This window comes from Aotus nancymaae, unplaced genomic scaffold (genome assembly GCF_030222135.1).
Source record: "Aotus nancymaae isolate 86718 unplaced genomic scaffold, 86718_ANA_hifiasm-v0.15.2.pri h1tg000059l, whole genome shotgun sequence".
Classification (NCBI taxonomy): Eukaryota; Metazoa; Chordata; class Mammalia; order Primates; family Aotidae; genus Aotus; species Aotus nancymaae.
This window is the reverse complement of record NW_026988473.1, coordinates 33,832,833-33,848,711: the sequence shown is the minus strand read 5'-3', so window position 1 is coordinate 33,848,711 and position 15,879 is coordinate 33,832,833. Positions and strand designations below refer to the sequence as shown.

Below are 15,879 nucleotides of genomic sequence, written 5' to 3'. Positions count from 1 at the left end.
ATCAACTTCATTTTGCAGATGAGAATACAGAGGCACAAAATAGTTAAGTAACTTGCTCAAGGTCACTCACTGCAACAGTCAGGGAATGCAATGGACTGAAAGTTTATGTTCCTCCAAAATTTATATATCAAAATCCTAACTTCCAAGGCAATGGTATTAGGAGGTGGGGCCCTTGGGAGGTGATTAGGTCATAAGGATGAAGCCCTCATGAATGGAACTAGTGTCCTTATAATAAAAAACAAAGAAAGGCCACTTGCCTCTTCTACTGTGTGAGGACACAGTGAGAAGGTGCTCTCTAAGAAGTAGCAGGCTGTCATGAGACACAAATCGGCCAGCAGCTTGATCTTGGAATTCCCAGACTCCATACCTGTAAGAAATAAATTTCTGGGTTTTTTACAAGCCACCCCATTTAAGGTATATTTGTTTTAGCACTTTGAACAGACTAAGACAAGGAGGCAGACATGTTCAAAGGGGAAACTGAGAATGTTTAATAGTGACTTATATGGTTTGGCTCTGTGTCCCTACCCAAATCTCATCTTGAATTGTAATCCCCATAATCCCCATGTGTCAAAGGAGGGACCTGATGGGAGGTGATTGGATCATGGGGGCAGCTTGCCCTCTGCTGTTCTCCTGATAGTAAGTGAGTTCTCATGAGATCTAATGGTTTTATAAGTGTTTGACAGTTCCTCCTTCACATGCGCTTCCTGTCCTGCCACCTTGTAAAGAAGGTGCCTGCTTCCACTTCCACTTTGATTGTAAGTTTCCTGAGGCCTCCCCAGCCTTGTAGAACTGTGAGTCAATTAAATCTCCTTTTCTCATAAATTACCCAGTCTGAAGTAGAATCTTTATAGCAGTATGAAAACCGACTAATATGGTGGCAGATCCAGGGACTGCCCAAGAGTCATTCCCACCTCTCAGCTAGAAGGGATAAGAAAAGAGACCAGTATAGCTGAAACCAGGTGAGATCTATACACATGGGAGAGATGATCATAGAGAAACCCAGCCACTGCCAAAACCATAACTTGGCAAGAAAGAAGAAAGGGGATTAATATCCTGACCTCTCTTTTCTCTCCCCATCTAATCTTCTGCCAGTACTTCCCATTGAGCAAACTCAACTGGAAGTCATAGGTCAAGGGATCCCAGGTGACACTGGACATAGACATCAGCATCCCAGGGCCCAGAATTGGGCCCAGAATGGACCAGTACTCACAAGTAGAGAAAAACTAAAACACGTTAGACATAGGATTCAAATCCATGCTATTAACCACTCACTCCATTGCCTTTTGAGAGTAAACCAGTTAGCTTTTCTCCTCCATATCTGCAAAGCCCTTGGTGCCTCAGTTCCAGTTCCAATGGAACTGCTCTTGACAGCAGACAGCACTTTCACTTAAAGGCATGACTTTCACCAGGAGGACTCACTGAACAAGGAGCACAAATGGTTTACTCAAAAGAGTCCCCATCAGACAAATGTTATTCTCAAGCCGCTTTTCCTGGTTCTAGCCATGTGGTGCCAGTTCTTTCCTCACCCTTCATGTATAGCAAGCTAGTATCTTCTTTCAGTTCCTTTTGCCCCACTTTCTACTAAAAAGATCCCTCCTTATTTTAAACGTGCCCCTCCCAAGCCCCAGAGGTTTCCTTCTCTACCTCAGTGGGTTGAAGAAACTAACTTTTCAGCAAAAAAAGTATCTCTATCCACAAAGAATTCTCACATCACCTACCAAGAAAACATTTGTTCTTATCAATGCATATGTATGCATAGGGATTGGCATAGTGCTTGCACAAAAGAGGACTCATTAAATGGAGATTATTATTACTATTAGCAGTATCATTGTCACTTTGCCTAAGTGAGCTTAAACAGAAAGCTTACAGTGACTGTAGAGAATGACAAAAATGCAGAAGGGCCAGGTTCTAGGCAAGATAGACAATGCTTCTGTGAAAACACCCTGAAATATTTCCCAGGAGATGCACAGTTACCTCTGACACCATAATGCATTTCTGCTCAACCTCTTTACTGAGGGTTTTGGCAGCATTCTTTGGATTGCTGTTCTCCAGAATCACTCTCCTAGGCACCTTCATCAACAAGGAAATATTTTTTGACAAGTTACAGATGTTCCTCTTTTCCTGAGAAACACCCCAACACATATTATTTTTCAAAATGTTGAGTTTCATGCCATGAAAATTGTATTTCTGGCCTTGGGTTAGCATGATATAAGAAACTTGAATAACCGTGACCAATGCAGGGATAATCTTTTGTTTTTTGACTTTTAAACAGACATTTTTGACATTGCCCATAAGTCTCTACTCTTTCAGACATTTGTCTAAACCAAAATGCATTTTCCTGTCCAAAAAAATAGCAAGTTCAAGCTTGTTCCCATTACTTCACCTTCCTTTGGCTCTATAATCTATCAAATATATTATACACAGAAGACATCTAAGGCTACCGAGACTTTGTGGGTTCTTGAATCTTTTTTCAATTAATTTATTTTTACTGTATATATTTAAGGCATACATGATGTTTTGATATTCATATACATAGTGCAGTGATTAGAGTCAAGCAAATAAACATATTTATCACCTTTCATAGTTACCTTATTTTTCCTTGTGGTTTTTTACTCTTCATTTGTCAGTTTCCTTGCTGTAAATGTTAAACTTTGATGCTCCCAAAATGGGTAATTGTGTGAGTATGAGAACAGGGCTATGGAATGAAGACAATATCTAATATGGTTTGGCTGTGTCCCCATCCAAATCTCATCTTGAATTTACACATGTTGTGGGAGGGACCTGGTGGGAGGTAACTGAATCATGGGGGCAACTCTTTCTCATGCTGTTCTCATGATAGTGAATAAGTCTCACAAGATCTGATGGTTTTAAAGAGAGGAGGAATAGCCCTGCATAAGCTATCTCTCTTTGCCTGCTGCCATCCATGTAAGACATGACTTGGTCTTCCTTGTCTTCTGCCATGATTGGGAGGCTTTCACAGCCACATGGAACTATAAGTCCAATTAAACCTCTTTCTTTTGTAAATTGCCCAGTCTCAGGTATGTCTTTATCAGCAGCATGAAAATGGATTAATACAACATCATAGAGACAAGTAATTATGAAATTATTGGCTTGTCCTCACTATGAAAATATAGATATTTCTATTCCAGTACAAATTTTCACTGAGTAATTTGGATGTAACCTGATGTCTTAGTCCATTCTTGCATTGCTATAAAAAACTACCTGAGGCTGGGTAATTTATAAAGAAAAGAAGTTTAATTGACTCACAGTTCTACAGGCTGTACAGGCAGCATGGCTGGGGAGGTCTCAGGAAACTTACAAACATGGCGGAGGGGAAAGAGGAAGGAAGTATATCTTACATGGCTGGAGCAGGAGAAAGACAGAGAAACGGGCGGCACCACACACTTTTAAACAACCACATCTCATGAGAACTCACTATCACAAGAAAAGCAAGGGGTAAATCTGCCCCCACTTCCCACCAGGCCCCTCCTGCAATCTGGGTATTACAATTTGACATGAGATATACTCAGGGACATAAATCCAAACTATATTACCTGGGCATCTGTCCAGTCCTCACCACCTCTCCACTGCCATCCAACTCCAACCTCCCATCATCTCGCATGCCACCAGCTTATCTATATTGGATACCTCTTGCATGTAACTGGCCTTCACTGAGTCTCAGCTGCTTCACAGAACTCCTGCTTCTGTCACTGCTGTTTAAAGTGTGGGATGCCTATGGGGATTGCTCAGTCATTCTGCTTCAGTCGGCCTCATCCCTCAGTGCAAGGAGTTATCCCAGTGGGCAGCCTGGACCAATGTGGGGCAGGAGCTGAGCACATCAGAGCTGTATTCCCACCTGACCAGGATCTCCAGTGGCTCAGAGCCCTACAGAGTTTATCAGCATCTTCCACACCACCAAATCGACTTCACCTCCTTTCTTGTCTAACACTATCTTTTCCTCCACTTCTATTCCTTCAATAACTTCCTAAAATAAACTGCTACACACAAGCTCTTGTCTCAAGCTTGGTTCTTTAAAGGAATTCAGGCTACAACAGCCTCCTAATTCTCCCCAGCTATCTTTCTTTCTAACTTTCTTCTAGAGTCTATTCTACAGCAGCCAGAGTAGGTTTTCTAGAATGCTAATCATACCATTCTCCTGCTCAAAAACTTCTAATGGTTTCCATCACACTCAGAATGAAATCTAAAGTCCTTGCAATGACTCCTGAGGCTCAGCATAATCTGGCTACTGGCTATTTTCTGATCCGATCATGGTTTGCTCCATACCACTTACTATTAGGTGACATGCTATTGTATGTTTGTTAATCTGTTTATGGACCATCTCCTCTACTGAAATGTAAGCTCCATGACAACAAGAACTTGTCTATCTTTATTACCAGTATATCCCCATTGCCTAGCTCAATGCCTATCACTAGGTAGGCATCAAAAAATATTTGTCAAATAAATGATGGGATGTGTGATTTTTATGATACACATGGTTATAATGCTAGAACTAACATTATATCAGACAAGGAGGAAAAAACTTGCTCTCAGCTTCTTTGTTTGAGTGGCTTTGTGATATGTTTATCCAACGATGGGTGATAAATGTGATAAAAATGACTAAAAAGCTTTGTGCCAGTCATAGTCTTGGGAGGATAGAAAAACAAAGTCCATTCCTCTTGATCAAAAGCAAGATGTAATCAAGGCTGGATTTTCCCAGGGATATTTAGGTTTAAATCTATAGACTTAAAGCTATAAAAAAAAAACCCCAGTATTATTGAAATGCCTGCAGGTAAAATTATTATTGTGAGTTGAAATGGCCCAGCCCCAAATCCCCTATTTACTCTTTGAAATAATTATTTTTAAAGTGATTTATATAAAAAGACTTCTCAGGAATGCAAGTATAACACTATAATACAGACTATACTCCTGCCTCAATGAATGAGAGAGAAAAGCTGAATCTAATCTATAGGAAAATTTGTCTTGATATAAAAAGGAGAGTATTAGAAATAGTAAATTATGGCAAAACCTCAGAAATCACAACTCTAATCTTAAAAAGAGATAGAGGTCCAAGGAAAATATCCCCTGTTGAGATCACAGTTAATAAATTTAAGAGTACACAACAATTCCAGAGTGCCATCAGGCACACGTTTGGCAGCCACTAGGGAGACCAGACCATCTCTTGTGTATAGCCCCAGATCTGTCACTGACTAGCTATATGACCTTGAATGAGTCACTGAAACTTTACGTTACATTCTCTTGGGGGCAAGAACTGTCTTGTTCACAGTAGATTTCTAGCATCCACCACAGTGCCTGGCACAAAGGCAGTGCCCAATTGATAGGTGCTGAATGAGTGGGTTTGCAGAACTAGGTGAGGCATAATTTGAACTTATAAAAGGCTGTGTAACTTTTAGCAAGAATCAGTAGGAATTGCATCTTTATTCTTTTTAAGATATCCATTTGTATTTTTGCCAGCATCTTATTTGCATTCCCTGGGCTAAGTTAGCTTTTAATTTCCATGGCCAGCATGACTCTCATTAGGATATTCTGATTTCTAGTTCATATTAGAAAAGAATCCCATCCAGTCAATAAGGATTGTTGTGTGAGTAGATAGAAACTTCTATGTAGTTTGGATGTTATGATGTGATTTTGGTCTGAAATTCTCTTTGAAACTAAAGATATTTTCAGGGCCTTTCATAGAAAGAGCATTGGATGCTGAAGCCAAAGACCTAAACAAGTAATTTTGGATACATTACACTCTGTGAGCCTCAGTATTTACATTTTTAAAGTGAAGGCATTTGAAAAGATGAATGATCTTTTCCCAGGATAAATCTGAGCTATGACTATTCTGAACACCAGTGTATTTTTGGTGATACATCAGGGGATATTTCCATTTGGTCTGTCCATGAGTCCTGAAAGAAGGGAAGAAAGAGGTTATATAGCCATTGTATATTGCTATGTAAATGAAACACCCCAAAAATCTAATGTCTTAAAATAACAATGTATTGTTATATTCCACAAGTATGTGGTTGCCTGGGATTAGCTGGGTGGTTCATCTGTATCTTATGCTGTAGCTGAGGTCACTCAGGTACTGCATTCTACTCTGAGTTCAGTTGAAGTAGGAATGTCCAAGTTGGCTCTTATCCATATGGTCTCTCATCATTTAGTGGCCTGTCCTGAGCTTATTTACAGCATGAAGCCTGCAGTCCAAGAGGAAGCTTTCCAAGAGGACATGCTCCCATGTACAAGTGTTTATCAAGTCTCTGCTTACGTCATATTTGTTAACATTCCATTGGCCAATGCAAGTCACTTGGTCAAGCCTACAATCAAAGTAGGAGGATGAAGACTACACAAAGGCATGAATACCAGGAGGTGTGGTTCATTATAAGAGCAAGAAATGCAAAATAAAGACAGAACTTTGCAGATTAAGATGTTTCCTCAGAACCTGATTGTATTAGTCCATTCTCATACTACTATAAAGAAATATCTGAGACTGGCTAATCTATAAAGAAAAGAGGTTTAGTTGGCCCACAGTTCCACAGGTCATACAGGAATTATGGCTGGGGAGGCCTTAGGAAACTTTCAATCATGGCAGAAGGCAAAGGGGGAGCAGGCATGTCTTACATGGCCAGAGCAGGTGGAAGGCCAGCAGGGAGGTGCTACACACTTTTAAACAACCAGGTCTCATAAGAACTGTATCACGAGAACAACTCTACAGGGATAGTGCTAAACCATTGGAAGCCACCCCCATGATCCAATCACCTCTCACCAGGCCCCACCTCCAATATTGGGGATTACAATTTGACGTAACATTTGGGAAGGGACACACAGATCCAAATCATCACTGGTTGTCTTCTCCCAAGGAACCTGTTTGCTTGATCCACAGATTCTTTTCTTTTCTTTTCTTTTCTTTTTTTTGAGACGGAGTCTCACTCTGTTGCCAAACTAGAGTACCGAGAGGTGTGTGATCTCGGTTCACTGCAGCCTCTGCCTCATAGGTTCAAGAGATTCTCCTGCCTCAGCCTCTCAAGTAGTTGGGACTACAGGCAGGCACCACCATGCCCAGCTAATTTTCATATTTTTAACAGAGACAGGGTTTCTTCATGTTTGCCAGGATGGTATCAATCTCCTGACCTCGTGATCTGCCTGCCTCGGCCTCCCAAAGTGTTGGGACTACAGGCGTGAGCCACTGTGCCTGGCCTTGATCCACAGATTCTACTAGACACTAGAAGTCATTGCTTCCAACTGGGCAGATCAACATCTTAAAATAATTAAGCATTCATTCCCCCCAAATACACTTAAGACATAAGTGGCAATTTCATCATTAAAGAAGTTTTCTGACATTTTTTATACATGAAATATTGTTGCCACCAGTAATTAAGTTCATTGCAATAATCTAGGGAATAATGAGGGAGGGTACATAGTCTAACAGGCTAGAGAAATAATCAAAGGAACAGATTTAAATTCTGCCCCTAGAAGAAAAATAGAGCAACAACCATTTATTGAGGCCCTACAGTGTACCTAGACCTATACTGGGCAAACAGACTATGACAATACAAAAGTATAATACAAATTTCAACACATCAAAATATAACTAAAAGGAGTCTTAATTTACTGGCATTACATACTGAAAAAACAATAATAGCAATTATTACTGGGCTTACTTCTACTGTTGCTACTGTTTTACTTTATAAAAACCACTGCACTCTGGTACAAAACCAGACACATAGATCAATGGAACAGAATAGAGACTCCAGAAATAAAGCTGAACACCTACAACCATCTGATCTTCAACAAAGTTGACAAAAACTAGCAATGGGTAAAGGACTCCTTATTCACTAAATAGTGCTGGGATAACTGGCTAGCCATATGCAGAAGATTGAAACTGTATCCCTTCTTAACACCATATACAAAAATCAACTCAAGATGAATTAAATACTTAAATATAAAACCTAAAATATAAAAATTTCTGGAAGATAACCTAGGAAATACCATTCTGGACAAAGGACCTAGCAAAGATTTCATGATGAACATGCCAATAGCAATTGAGACAAAAATAAAACTTGACAAATGAGACTTAAACTAAATAGCTTCTGCACAGCAAAGGAAAATATCAACAGAGCACATAGGCAACCTACAGAATTGGAGAAAATATTTACAAACTATTCATCCAACAAAGGTCTAATATCCAGTATCTATAAGGAACTTTAGAAGCAAAAAAACAAAAAACCCATTAAAAAGTGGGCAAAGGACATGAACAGACACTTTTCCAAAAAAAAATACATGTGGCCAACAAACATTAAAAATTGTCAACATCACTAATCATTAGAAAAATGTAAATGGAAACCATAATGAGATACCATCTCACACCAGTCAGAATGGCTATTACTAAAAAGTCAATAAACAAGAGATGCTGGGGAGGTTGTGGAGAAAAGGGAACACTTATACACTGCTGAGGAGAATTTAAAATAGTTCAGCCATTATGGAAAGAAGTTTGGAGATTCCTCAAAGAACTTAGAATAATCATTCAACCCAGCAATCCCATTATTGGGTATATACCCAAAGGAATACAAATCATTTAGACACATGCACATGTATGTTCATTTTAAGACTATTCACAACAGCAAAGACATGGAATCAACCTAAATGCCTATCAACAGTAGACTGAATAAAGAAAATGTGGTACATATACACCATGGAATATAACACAGTCATAAAAAAATAATATTATGTTCTTTATGGCAACATGGATAGAGCTGGAGGCCATTATCCTCCAGCTCCATCCTTCTGTGCTAGTTAGTGAACTAACACAGAAACAGAAAATCAAATACCACATGTTCTCACTTATAAGTGGGAACTAAACATCAAGTACATGTGGTCACAAAGAAGGGAAGTGCAGACACTGGGACCTACCTGAGGGTGGAGAATGGGAGGAGGGTGAAGATCAAAGAACTACTGCCTATCAGATACTATGCTTATTACCTGAGTGATGAAATAACCTGTATACCAAATTCTCACAAAATGCAACTTACTTACATAACAAACCTGCACAAGTACCCCTGAACCTAGAATAAAAGTTATTTTAATGTTAAAAAAAAAGAGAGAAAACAACTGAAAGTATGGAAAACGCACACACACACAAAAGCCCACTGTACTCTATATTTTACATGCATTAGTGTATTAGTCCTTTCTCGTATTGCTACAAAGAAATACCTGAGACTGAGTAATTTATTTAAAAAACAAGTTTTAATTGGCTCACAGTTCCACAAGTTGTACAGGAAGCATGGATGCTGGCAACTGGGGACTTCTGGGGAGGCCTCAGGAATTTACAATCATGGTGGAAGGTGAAGGGGGAGCAGGCACTTCACATGGCTGAAGCAGGATCAAGAAGAGACAGAGTGGGAGGAACCACACACTTTTTAAACAATCCGATCTCACAAGAACTCACTCATTCTCTATCGTGAGGACTGTACCAAGGAGATGGTACTACACCATTCATGATAAATCTGTCCCTGTGACTCAGTCACTTCCCACCAGAACTCACCTTTCACATTGGGGATTATAATTTAACATGAGGTTTGTTGGGGACACAGAGCCAAACCATTTCAATTAGCTCATTTAATCATCACAGAAATCCTGTAAAGAAGGTACTAGCAACACATTTTACAGATGAGAACACTAAGGCTCAGTGAGGTTAGGCAACTTTCCAGGGTCCCTCCAGAAATTAAAGGCAAAGGTGGAATTCACATCTGTGTACTTATTTATCTAGCCACTAGAAATTTATTGAATGCTTTTTACCTGTCAGACTCTGAATCTTTATTTTATATTTTCATCCATTACAATGTTCAACAGTATCATCTCAATCACCTACCCAGAGGAGTTCCAAAGGGAACGGATGACTAGATGCTGGGGAGGGGAAAGAAAAATTGCAATAAAATGTGTTTTTACCTCTAGTCAAAAGTTGAGTCTCTGGGATCCAGCATCACAAACGAACACCCTTTGCCCTATGAAAAACTGTACAGGACTGACACTCCTTCAGGGAAACTTAAAGCATTGAGTGCCTTAATCTGGGGCTCCTGGTGCCCTGCTATCCTTCCTCATCACATGAGTAACCCTGCCCATGACTTTGAGTTTCTTTTGTTTCACTGACATTATCTTTCATCCTCCCTTTCATCATCCTTCTATTGACTTGGACACCTCAAGTCATGATGACTTAAGGTTGTCTTGGGAATAAACACTGAAAGAGATTATGAAACCTTGGATCTTATATTCTTGCTTTAACAGTAATATTTTTGGAAATGAGAATCTTTGTCCAGAATACTGAATCTATAAGTTCTTTAAAAATTATGGAAAATTTAATGATATTCTCTAAACTTTATTATGGAGACACAAAAGAAGAATCAGTTATCTTGCATATATTTTGGAGAAAAAAAACTCCTCATATTAGTTTTAAGTACACATTTATAGTAAAGTGCACCCACCCTAAGCCCCCTCGATCATTCTGATTAAATGAGATTTTCCTATGTAAGGCACAGATTTGACCCTTGGAGTCATGTCTGGATGAAAGGCTGGCTTTCTTTATAAGAAACAACTAAGGAAAAATACAAGGCTGGAAAGAGTCAAGCAGAATAGACAATGAAGTATAATAGGAATTCAGAGAAGACATAGACTAACTGGGTGGCCTGTCCCTAATAAACAGCACTGGAAGCTGGAGAGCTGCCTAGGAGTGGGAAGTGAGGACTGAGATGAATTATTGGATGAAGAAATAGGGGAAGAGTATTACATTGCATTTTCTTCACATGAGAGCTTGAAGAGAAGGATACATTTCTAAGAAGATAGAGTAAGTGACTGCTTACTGGTCTCATTTGAAGACGGTGAACAGGTCCTTCTTCCTAGTCTTCGTAAGAAAATTCTCCTGCAACCTCATTTCATGGAATAACATGTCCACCAGTAAGCCACTCCTTCCAGTTCAGGAGTATAAAGACCACTATTCATTTAGATTTTAAAACTCACAGGAGAGACTAAGGCATTACCACCCATAAACACTTTAGACCAAATTGAATTCTCATATTTTTTTTTAAATAGACCTTTCCTGGGTGATTGGGCAATGAGTTTTGTTTTTCTTCTTCTTTATATTTTTCTGAACTTTATAGATTATTACAATTAACTATATTACTTTTGGAGTAAGAGCAAGTAGGAATCAGAATAGGTAAACTTTGGTGTAGGTCAGGAGAATTAAAGAAAGAGTTCTGGGATTAAGGTGGGTGCTATAGTAAGGACAGCATGAAGTCAAGGTACCTGAGGACTGAAAAAAGGTAAAGGAAGAAAGAAAATTTTAAAAAATAAAACTGTTTTCATTTCACAATTTTTCCTAATAAGCTTCATAGAAAAAAAGTGTCATTCAAAAGAAAGGAGCCACAAACTTAAAAAATGATATATAAATACTATTTTAAGCTAAGTGGTTAAGATACAAGGGGACTGATTCTCCCAGTCCCTGAAAGTTTGTATATCTTCTATTTCCTAAAAAAAAAAAAAAATCCTGATTCCTATTTCTATAAGGAAGCAAGACTTCTGAGTAGAAAGTCCTGAATTTTACAAGAGAAACCGAAGTCGTTTTCCTACGAATGTATGTTTTTCATTATAAATGTGGAAAACACACATTTCAAAATAGTGAAGAAAATCTGCTCACAATTTGGCATTGTACTTTTTCCATTTACAATATATCTCATAGCAGAATCATTATTCTATGTTGCTATGTAGTCTTCTTAACCACCATTTAAATGGCCACTTACTATTATGTATCATAATTTGTAAGTTTCTTTTTGAACATGTTAAGTGTATGAAGCAGGCAGGTGATCGAATTGAAAATGTCATCTAGACAGCTCCAGAAAAACATTATTTCTTGATTGAAGCTTTCAACTCTTTGCTTTCTATTTAATGCAATGGGCTCTGTAGTTTTTTCCATGGTCATATTAAGTTATCAGTGCCTGAAAAAAGGATTCTCTCTAGGGTCATCCAACATACCTGCTTGTGAATTGGATGAGGCCTTAGCCAGCATATTTATCAAATTTGTAAGCGGCCCACAAGTTGAGAGTCATAACCACTATGGTAGATGACAGATTCTGAATCCAAAGAAAATTTGATTGGCTGAAAATATGATACAATGAATCAAACAAGATGGCATTTCACTGGGTAAGGGTTGAAAGAACTGAGGATGTTTTGACTAGAGAAAAGATGCCTTAGAATGGACACGATAACGGTCTTCAAATATCTGAGGGATTTTTCATTATGAAAAGGGAATTCTAAAGAGAACTGCAACAAAAGATAACTATAAGATTCAAATTAAGAAATGACTTCATAACAAGTGGAGCTGTTAAACAAAAAGCTGGCCACTATCATTTTTCCATTTATTCCATAAATATTTATTGAACACACCTGCTATGTGCCAAGCACTATGTGCTAGCAGGGAATGAGGCAATTGTGGTCAGCTCCCCTCTCAGGGTGTTGACACTTTAGCCAGTGACACAGCTGAAACAAAAACAATCAAATATACCAATTAAAACTCACAGGCTGGGTGTGGTGGCTCACATCTGTAATTCCAGCACTTTAGGAGGCTGAGGTGGGTGGATTCCTTGAGGTCAGGAGTTTGAGACCAGCCTGGCCAACATGATGAAACCCTGTCTCTACTAAAAATACAAAAAATTAGCCAGGCTTGGTGGTGCATATCTGTAATCCCAGCTACTTGGGAGGCTGAGGCAGAAGAATCGCTTGAACCCAGGAGGCAGAGTTTGCAATGAGCCAAGGTTGCACCACTGCACTCCAGCCTGGGCAACAGAGCAAGACTCCCTCTCAAACAAACAAACAAAACTCACAAATTGTGTGTTATAAACAAGAAAAGGGTCTGAAATAGAGATTAGTAAGAGGGACCACTGTAAACTGTCAAGAATGAGAAGGAGCCAGTTATATAAACAGCAACAAAATATTCCAGGATTTAGCTCAGAGGCAAAAAAAAAAAAAAAAAGAGTTTCTGTGTTTGAAAAACTGAAAGAAGGCTAATGGTGCTGAAGCATAGTGTGAGAAGAGAAGAAGAAGAAGAGAGAGAGAGAAGGTTGGAGAAATAAGCAGAAAGCAGCACTCTATGGGCATAGTAAGGAGTCTGGATCCTAATCCAAAGGCCACAAGAAGTTGAAGCTGTTGAAGAAGTTTAAGCAGTCAAGTTTAAGACTTGACTGATTTTTGCTTTAAAAATGATCACTGGCTTTCCTGTGGAAAATGGATAGAGAGAGGCTGGAGAGGAAGCAGGGAGGCCTGTCAGTAGGCTATTGCAGTGATCCAGGTGACAGATGGCAGCTTGGACCAAGTGGGTGGCAAGGGAGATAGAAGAGAGCAGATCCAGGATAGAATCCTGGGAGGGAAGAGTTCCAGGTCCCTGAAGGAACTGGGATGACCACTTCTCAATAGGCCTTCCCTCAATATCCCCCCCATAGAAGGGATTCAGATCTTTTTAAGCCCCTTCTGAGTCTATGACTCTATGGGAGACAGAGAAGAGATTTCAATGAGACACAGCCCCCTTGTGGGTTTGAGGCACTGTTTCACTAATTTACATGCAAAGGGCTTGTTTTTCTTGCATGTTGAACAATGAAAGACACTAGGCCAGAGCAGATTTCCCCAAAGAGTTAATTACTGGCCTGGCCCCAGGAGGACTGGAATAAAACAGGAGCATGTGGAAGGCATCAAGCTTACATGAGCAGCACTAATGGGAGCAGTCCACTGCCAGACACCATCCCCATAACGCTACAAATTACCAGAGCCTCTGGAATCCCAGGTCTGCAGCTGCTGCACAGATGTGTGCAGAGTACTGAGCTGGGAGCAGAGAAAGGAGAGAGGCATATAAAGAAGATCCCAATCAAGCCAGCTTGGCATATAATGAAATAATACTATTCCTGTCTCCACAGCATAACCAGAAAGATCTTTTCAAAATGCAAATATGATCATGTCCTCATTCATTCAAATCCCCAATCTTGAACCCTGCAGTGGCTTAGCATTGCTCTTAGGATGAAGACCAAAATCCCTAGCATATTCTATAAGTAAGGTGAGCATATGTCCCGGTGTCCCCAGGGTAACTGGAGTTTATGCCTGTTTTGGTAGTTATTCATAGCCTTTATTTTACTCTCACAAGTGTTTCAGTTTAGATGGTAAATTATGTGGTCCCCCCTCCTTTTAATGTCCCATGTGGTCTTTTCATCACCAGCCTCACCTCCTACTGTGCTCTGAGCAGTAGCCCCACTAGGCTTCTTTCTCTTTCTCCAATTCCCTATTATCCTCCTGCTAGATACTTTACATAAGGTATCATCTCTGGCTGGAAACCTTTTCCATTCCCTCCCTTTCACCAAATCTCTCCTCCTCCTTCTCCTCCTCCTCCTCCAGCTTCTCCCTGGCCAGGGAGCTCTCCCTTGACTGCTCCTTAGCTCCAAGGATGCTCCTCTCCTCCACAACCCTTATCACAGTGAATTTTGGTAATTTGCCTGATTCTTTGATAAATGTTCAACTATCTCTCCCATTTGAATGTGGGCAGGAACCATCTATTCTTCACCATTGAAAGTTGAACAGCAGGCAGATTTCAGCAGAATGAATGAATAAATAAATTGATGATAAATGAATATATAACTGGTTACCTACTGTTTTCTCCTGCCAAACAAAAAAAAAGGAAAAAAATGTATACATTTAGAAAATGGTAGGAGGCAACCTGATGGAGTCCTTTATAATATAGTTATAAATATATATGTGTTTATATATACATATATATAGGTTTTTGAAATATTGACCTTCATACTGTTCTCCTCCTAAAGCTGGACCCTTTTCCCAAAGATACAACAGTAATTCAATGTACTTCTTTTTTTAATAGATTGGCCTATTCTGGACACTTCATATAAATGGAATCATACAACATGTAGTCTTTTGTGATTGGCATTTTTTACTTAGCATAATGTTTTATTTTTCTTTTCTCTCTCTCTTTTTTTTTTTAGTATACTTTAAATTCCGGGATACTTGTGCAGAACATGTAGGTTTGTTACGTAGGTATACAAGTGCCATGGGGGTTTGCTGCACACATCAACCCATCATCTACATTAGGTATTTGTCATAATGCTGTCCCTTCCCTAGCCCTGCATCACCCGGCAGGCCCCAGTGTATGATGTTCCTCTCCCTGTGTCCATGTGTTCTCATTGTTCAGCTCTCATTTATGAGTGAGAACATGCAGTGTTTAGTTTTCTGTTCCTGTGTTAGTTTGCTGAGAATGATGTTTTCCAGCTTCATCCATATCCCTGCAAAGGACATGAACTCATCCTTTTTTATGGTTGCATAGTATTCCATGGTGTATATGTGGCACATTTTCTTTATCCAGTCTATCACTGACAGGCATTTGGGTTGGTCCCAAGTCTTTGCTATTGTGAACAGTGCTGCAATAAACATACATGTGCATGTGTCTTTATAATAGAACAATTTATAATCCTTTGGATATATACCCAGTAATGGGATTGCTAGTTCAAATGATATTTCTAGTTCTAGATCCTTGAGGAATTGCCACACTGTCTTCCACAATGGTTGAACTAATTTACACTCCCACCAACAATGTGAAAGCGTTCCTATTCTCCACATCCTCTCCAGCATCTGTTGTTTCCTGACTTTTTAATGATTGCTATTATAACTGGTGTGAGATGATATCTCATTGTGGTTTTAATTTGCATTTTTCTAATGGCCAGTGGTGATGAGTTCTTTTTCATATGTTCATTTGCCACATAAATGTCTCTTTTGAGAAGTGTTTGTTCATATCCCTCACCCACTTTTTGATGGGGTTGCTTTTTACTTGTAAATTTGTTTAAG

General features: G+C 39.3%; 1 protein-coding gene across 6 annotated transcripts in view; it reads right to left on the bottom strand.

The window, feature by feature from the left end:
• The window catches only part of CCDC34 (coiled-coil domain containing 34), a 327,538-nt gene that overhangs the window by 213,376 nt on the left and 98,283 nt on the right, over positions 1–15,879 (bottom strand). For 4 of the 6 annotated variants that reach the window (XM_064365087.1, XM_064365090.1, XM_064365091.1 and 1 more), the window contains one exon: positions 258–367. The exons of the other annotated variants lie outside the window; for them this stretch is intronic. The gene's annotated coding sequence lies outside the window, so the exon portion shown is untranslated. The remainder of the gene's footprint in view (positions 1–257; positions 368–15,879) is intronic. 6 annotated transcript variants of the gene reach the window in all.